This window comes from Montipora foliosa, chromosome 13 (assembly GCF_036669935.1).
Source record: "Montipora foliosa isolate CH-2021 chromosome 13, ASM3666993v2, whole genome shotgun sequence".
Classification (NCBI taxonomy): domain Eukaryota; kingdom Metazoa; phylum Cnidaria; class Anthozoa; order Scleractinia; family Acroporidae; genus Montipora; species Montipora foliosa.
Genome location: NC_090881.1, coordinates 29,824,373 through 29,831,872, shown reverse-complemented (window position 1 = coordinate 29,831,872; position 7,500 = coordinate 29,824,373). Strand labels below are relative to the sequence as shown.

General features: G+C 37.0%; 2 protein-coding genes across 5 annotated transcripts in view; both read left to right on the top strand.

Moving 5' to 3' along the window:
- LOC137982644 (uncharacterized) overlaps nucleotides 1–123 on the top strand; it is a 17,795-nt gene extending 17,672 nt beyond the window's left edge. Inside the window, exon 10 of the mRNA XM_068829771.1 lies at nucleotides 1–123. This exon is cut by the window's left edge and continues 1,154 nt beyond it. The gene's annotated coding sequence lies outside the window, so the exon portion shown is untranslated.
- Nucleotides 124–348: 225 nt separating this feature from the next.
- LOC137982646 (neuropeptide SIFamide receptor-like) overlaps nucleotides 349–7,500 on the top strand; it is a 9,171-nt gene continuing 2,019 nt past the window's right edge. The window contains exon 1 of one of the 4 annotated variants that reach the window (XM_068829773.1): nucleotides 349–482. The gene's annotated coding sequence lies outside the window, so the exon portion shown is untranslated. Of the gene's footprint in view, nucleotides 483–3,018; nucleotides 3,109–5,710; nucleotides 5,837–6,350; nucleotides 6,426–7,500 lie in introns of those variants that run through there. The other 3 variants (XM_068829774.1, XM_068829775.1, XM_068829776.1) reach the window with 3 other exon arrangements.

Sequence of the window (7,500 nt, the reverse complement as noted above, 5' to 3'; positions counted from 1 at the left end):
ATCGCCTTTTTCGTAGAGAAATGTTTAAATTTTTATTCCAGATTTACAGCATTTGTTATGAAATTTAAGGTTCCCTGAGAAATGACATTTTGCATGAAAATGAAAATAAAATGGTGGTTTTTATGTCTCTGTTGGATTGATTACTAGCTACTTAAGCACCACGTTTTGTCGGTGCGTGAGAGTTTTTAATGAGACCATGATTAAATCACCGAAACACAAAGGAAAAGTACGTAGATTCTACTTCTTGGATAGATAAATTAGGCAATAATATCCTGAATATGCAAATCAGTCTTGAAGAGAAACGTGCCACTTGTTAGTTAAGCACCTGTCACTGCATATGACAATTGTAAAGGAGCGTCCGGTAACATTCTTCTCATTAGTTGTGTGATTATGTTTGTCCTGCTACTAGTAACTAGCAGTCTCAATGATCGTCTTACTTGAGGCACAATACGTTATGTGAAGCTCAGGGTTGCGCGTAGTATGTGAGTACAATTTTCCTTTTTTTGCACTACTCAATTTTATATTACCCTAAATGAGGCCCTAGTCGTGTTGTGGTGACTCGCTGGCCCCCTTTAACTATATCGACCCAATAGGGCCGTTTATACGAGAGAAAATAAGCCGCGGCGTACATAATACGCGAAAGGAACTATTTATGCGAGTATAAACTCCCAGGCCAGGATAAGCCGCGGCTTGAGAAAGCCGTGAACGTAGATTTTGTGCCATTTATACGGGGTGTTTGCGTCTTATGTAAGCCTCGGCTTATTTTCTCTCGTATAAACGGTCCTAATGAGGCCTTCAGCCTTTAAAAAATGTAGTCAACCTTAACACTTGACGGAATATGATTTTTATCGCGTACTGTGGGGCCATGGATCGTGGTGGGACAATTGATAAGGAGAGACAGATATGAACCTAATTGGGAGATACTAGAATTATCACATAACTGTGTTATACTTTGTTGATATAAAAAAAAACGACATCACTTTCACTTAGCCGGATATCAGGTAAATGTTATCTGCTCTTTTCGTTTCATCGAAATTCATGGAAGAACTTATTTGCCAAGAAAATGTAAAATGCCACACAATTTACTCGTTGGCGCTTTCGTGTTTCAGTTGTTTTAAATACTGCTTAATCATTGTTAATTCGTATCAAGTATTTTCTTATCATTATTGGTGACAGCATTAGCAGTGTAGCGTCGTAATTTAATGAACGGTTGGTTGATAAACCGGACATAAATACAGAAAACAAGAGATCAATAACTGTCGTGAACGTTGAGGGGATGACTTTATGATGATGCGTTCTGGTTTGATACTGATTTTTTTTTTTTTAATTTGCTCGGCCGAATTATTACTATCATAGCAATTTCGAAATTGAGGATGTTCGTGTGTTGGAAGCTCTGTTATCTAATCAGCAAATAAAGGTATTTTTAGGCAAGGGGTTCACTCCGTTTAATTGCTGCCTGATTTTCACTTCATTTAGTAAACGTAAGAGTTTTGTTGTTTTTTACTATATGTATTCACCTGTTTCCTAGTTTTTCCCTACTGTATAGTCAAAGGGCTATCTGTATTTACTTTCTTGCTCTCAAATCATAAACGGGATTTTAAATGGCTGGATTTGAAACTGAGTTCACTGTTGAGAAAATAAGTGTAATTTTTTTGTAGCATTCGTTCAAATGACAGTGTTTGTCTTGATGCGAAGATAACGTTGACGCCAGAGTCGTTCCCAATTAGCTGTTCAGGTGGCTTAAACCACTTTCAACACTTTCACGAAACTGTCCATGCACAAGGATTGGTTCTTCGTCACTGTATCACCAACTGAAACGGTTATGTCATGAAATCATGCGAAACAAAATGCGTCCAATATTGTAACGCAACAGGTTACCATAGCAGCAGGAGATCGATCTCCTATCGTTTGTCGTTAAGTTCTTATAACTCGAACACAAACTCGGTAACCTCCATTTTTATTGCTGAAAGGTGATTATAAGCGAAAGTGGAAACTCTAGAAAAATAACGAAGAAATCTCTGGAGTAAGCTACGTTTACAATGAAAGAAATTAACTGGGGGGAGGGGGCCTTTATTTATTTTAACGTTGCAGAGACCTTCATCTCAGCCTTGTGGTCATTTTCCAGGGGTAAAAAATGGAGGTAGCCCCCTGAGTTTGTTTCTGTGATAAAAATATTTATCGTTTTTTCCCTTTAAGAGCGAAAATGAATGTTTTAGATGACGTTTCCGTTCCTATGGTAACTTTCAAGGTCATGATCACATCTTGTTTATAATTATAATAATAATAATAATAATCTATTCATCCAATAAAAATGTGTCAGTATTCCTTGGGAATGCTGCCATTAACACATGTGCAGTTAAAAATCCAAATAATATTGATGAATCTCGATAGCTTAAGAAATTATTGGTGTTTTGCATGCATATGGTACCAAAACTATTCCACTAGGTGACACAGTTTTCTAGAGTCAATCTTCCAAATTAAAGACAGTCTTACATCGTTGGAACTGGCTTTAGCCACCTTGCCAAAATGTTTGAGTTCAAAGTCCATTTTTTTCGCTCAATAATCGGTCTTAGCGTTGTTATGAAAATTCGCTTTTGTAACTCCGTCGGCATTATTTAAACAAACCTCGCAGTTTAAAATCGCACTTAAACGACCTTTCAGGGCTTAAAAAACGAGCTCCTGGCTTTAATGATACGGTCTATAATTAAAGTTTCTATATTCCGTGTGAGAATGACAGTTTCACTGAAAGTCGGTGAGGGAAAAGTGTGATTCCACTGTGAATGTGGGGGTTTGTTTGTCTACGCGTTTGGGTACTGTGGTCATTTCCGTCAATGTTAGGTCTTACTGCTTTTAATACTAATGATGGGCCTTAAAAGGTTATCTCCGAGAGTTGAAATGCAATTGTAAAAAGCATATCATTTGAAATAATTTGGATTCGCATAGGCGCAAGTCAGTTGGCAAATCACCTGTTCGTTTATGTAAACACTTTTCAATTTTGTGAACGACACTTGCTTGTCAAAAAAAAGCAAGATCAATTAAATCTACCAGTTCTCTTTGAGTAGATGAGGCGAATGGTTCATGAAGGCATTTATTTTTCGTGTAACTAAGGTAGGGGCTTTTATTTTCAAGAGTTAAGGTGAAAAAGGGGCTTTGCCTTGTATTCAAGAGCTGTATAATAAGAAATACGATATTGCGGTGAAGGCAAATATGCTGGCTGATTTAAGTTGTACTTTCTTGGTTCGTCAGGTGTGGGCTTGCACGTAAAAAAACTTTTACCCTACTTACTATTTAAGCTTCACGCTATACATTCTCGAAGTATTACTGATATTTGAATTTGGATAGTGAACATTCTCTTGCACATTCGTAGAATTTGAGCGATTTTTTGTGACGTCTACCGTTGCCTGGTATTTTTTATTTATAACCGAACTTTTCCATCTCTGTAGAATCATTGGAAATATAAAGATTACAATTTTTTCATCACCATATATGTGATGTGACATTTGTTAGAGGCCCTTGTTCCGTTTGCCAAGGGTCTTGTTACGGTAAACGATATAAATTCGGAATGGTTTTCCTCTCCTTGTGTTGTCATTCTGTCTCTTCTCTTTACTCCCATTTCTGCTCTCTGTGAATTTAGTTCGGGTTAGTTGGGGTTATGATCGGTTTTTTGTTCATGTTTTTTTAATTTATTCGTTCTTTTTTGCACAATTTTACCGCACTGTTTTGGTAACAATTTTTGACTCTATGGTGCGCCAACACAGCAATTAATAACCTTAAGTCATAGTTTATATTTGAAAAAAAAATTAAGTCTAAATTTTACCTTAAAGTTAATTGAAAAGATCAGCATTATTTTTATAATAAGCTTGGCTTGTGTAAATGGGGTAACATTTTTTCAAAGAAAAACTTCGTTTCGCCTCCACAGTCCTACGGAGGGTAGAAATAGACCATTGTCTTTGCTGCTCATAAAGTTCCTATAATTACTCGAAAAAATCAGCTTTATTTGCTTTGTGTTATTTCCCAAATAATTATTCGTAACACAATTTTTTGTTAAATGTAGAACGCCAAATTCGCCTCCACTCGGATAATCGTCAAAGTTTGTAAAGATATTTGGTTTGTTTTCCGAGTCTGCAGATGATAACGCCAATTTTCGGCAAAAAAATCAGACCGCATGACCGTTCAAGTTTAATAGAGCGAACCTAATCCTGGGATTTCTATGATAAAACGAAAAGTTTGATGTTAATTAGCGGCAAACGATTATCTTTTAGCAGCTGACCAATCCTATGAAAAAGATCATAACCAAAGCAAACCGACATAACCTTCTTTTTTTATATGTAAATGATTAAATCAGCTATTCGATGAGTTTTTAGTATTGGCACATTCGGATCTCATTACTCAGATAGTGACAAAGAATTGGGCCCCTTTTTTGTTTTTAACAAGGGTGCGTTTTAGCGCAATTTGATTAAAACTGATCGGTGATGAATTTGCGCATGCATGCAAAGCGAACCGTGAGCTTATATCAGTAAGATACTTGATAGAATCCTTTAAATCCTCTAAAATTTAAATGGGTTTGTGTCAGTGAAACATGAATCTGTCGTTTATTGTTGGCCCGAGAGTAAATAACGGTCGTGATATTAAATGGAGATTTGCATCATCTTTGATATCGCGATAAACCTCCATGTTAAAACAAAATGGAGATTTGCATCATCTTTGATATCGCGATAAACCTCCATGTTAAAACAAAATGGAGATTTGCATCATCTTTGATATCGTGATATACCTCCATGTTAAAACATTTCAACTGTCTAAGAGAATCTTGCATGATAAAAATATCACCAGGTTGATGAGCAAGGTTTTTGTGGTAAAATTAAATAGTTTAAAAAGAACCCGTTCAATGCTTTCACAATCAAATCACCGTAGAATGAACAAATGAGTAAAATCGCGAAATATTTTAAATTGCAAATTTATGTCATTCCCGAAGGTTACTGAAGTACGGCACGGTGTTTCTTTGTCAGTTACCTTGGAAAGAAAACATTTTTACTCCCTTTTTTCATCCTCCAACGCAACGAAAACGATAACAGATTCCATCAGTTCTCTTTACATTCGATAACGCAAGGTCAGTAATCAAAAATCGAAGTTCATCTATGTAAACAGCATGTGAGCTAAGACACTCAATCCGTTTTGCCTCAAACTGAATCCAAATAAAAGCGCTGCTTCAAAGGTACCAATCAGAACCAAGGTTATATTTCCATATGGATATTGATTCTTAATCGCTGACATTTGAGGAAATCGTTGTTGCTGAAAGATCCTAACACTGACAGATGTAGCCTCAGAATAAGTCTTTCCTTGTTTTGGCTTCTGGAAAATATCGATCGTAGACTTTCTCGGAAATCATATATACATTTATTTTCCTGTGTCATACACTTACTAAAAAGTACCTTTAATTTAAGCCTAAGGCATTTCTCTTTTTTTAAAATCATGGCTGATACATAAAAGTGCATAAAATGGCAACCGCAACCTTTAAAGGGAAATGAGTCAATGGTAAACCTCGACAGCTTCCGATCAAAGATGGATGTTTGAAACTAGAGCAAACTATAGGAAACAACGCACGCAAACTTCCAGATATTTACGCCCTAAATGACATCTGTTTACTTTTTTTCATTTCAAAGTACACTCCCCACTCGTCACGTTCTCCTTCTGAATTACACATAGGTTTTGTCAAGCAATGCAACAACATTCGAGCAAAATCAGTCCATTTCGATTTTTAACATCGGGCACCGATGTTTTTCCATTTAAAAATAGAATATACATCAGTCGTGGTGGACTAAAGGCACTGAAAAAGGTATTCCTTTCAGGTACCAGACAGCTAGTTACATGTATATTATAAACTCGATTCCTGCAGACGTTAGAGGACGTGGCACGTAGTTCAAGGGTCCATTAGTTCTGTGGTTTGTTTTTGGAGGCCCCTTGTTTTTTTCACCAATCCCGAGAAGCGTTGTTACAGTTGCCTGAAGGCGCTTTTCACACAACGTTTATTTTCATGCCAAACTGCGTGTGGTATAAGTTAAACAGGAGCTGTTCGTAAATGTTTGCTTTTGTCTGTAGTGTTTAAATTGTTAACTTAACTAATTACCTGCTTTGTTGTGATTGGTTATCAGAGCCTCACGAAAGTCTACAACAATGCCGTGTCAAAGAGAAAACAATGAATATGCATACAACGTTTGCATATGTATGCAAAACATAAGAGAAAAGAGAAAACAATGAATATGGTGATTACTTTGAAAAAATATATATTTTTTCTTGCATCTAACTTCTCAGTTCGTGCCCCGGATAACGGTTATCATACGTTTTACACGCTGATCGCTCTTCTTTTCAGCCTGGGTCACAGGCATCTCAATCCTAGAAAATTAACGTTCGTTAACAAGATGACGGTGAGTAGGGACTAAATAGCTGTTATCCTGCTCCAAATTGGCAAACTCTAACGAACTGGTTTTGTAAATGCGAGTGCGATTTTCAGTGATTGCGACCGACTCGAATCAATGGCAAAAGGACGAAGTGTCGGGAAAGCGAGGAACGAGCTTTTACGTCAGTCCCATGTAAAGACCCCCCACGTAGATGCGCCATAACGTAACAAGAACCAGTGGAGTAATAGTTAGCTGTTTTACTAAAAAAATCCATCGATTCAAAAATGAATCACTTCCTGGTCTCCGTTTACATTCACGATGAATTCCTATATCGTTGGCCACAAACGTTACAATATTAGGTGCCTACAGCAGGTGCTGATTCATTAATTTTTTTTAGCAATCCTAAGATCGCTACATTGACTTTACTTTTTTAATTGTGACTGCGTTGGGTGGCTAATGCTCTTGTTTTTGAAGATTACACACACATATATGTAATCTCAATTAAAATGCATTTGTTTTTGTGGGATCCCATCCTTTCATTCATTAAAACGTCGGGGTGCGTACTTTTTTTGAACGGAGATGTGTAACGGTAACAAACGGAGCCTCTATGCAAAAGTAAATAGCCAACTGGTTGCCTCCTTCCAGTTGGGTTTCTTACGGTGTGACGCGCCTTACCGTGGCCACCTAAGAAAGTTTTTTACAAATTGTCCTCCAATCAGGATGTGTGAATTTGATTGACGATCACGCCTCCTTGCAAAGTTTGCACAGTTGAAAGGTGAACACCGTTGCATGGTTTAAGTTGACGTATTTACGCGTAATTGTCAAATGTGAAAGTTTGTTGGGTAGCCACGGTAAGGCGCTTTGCACTGTAATCATATTTCTTTCAGATTATTAAAAGCCGAGTTGGATACGATAAACAAAGCAGTACATTTGCATGCACGTTAAACAACACTCGTCGGTTTATCATTCACAAACTCGAAGCAACCAATTTAAATAGCTGGGTTTTTTCGTTTAAATGTTACTGTTCAGAACCCAATCTCTTGTTTGCGTTCCTCATCAGCAACGTTTACTGATAAAGCTGAGCTCATCATTTCATTTCATT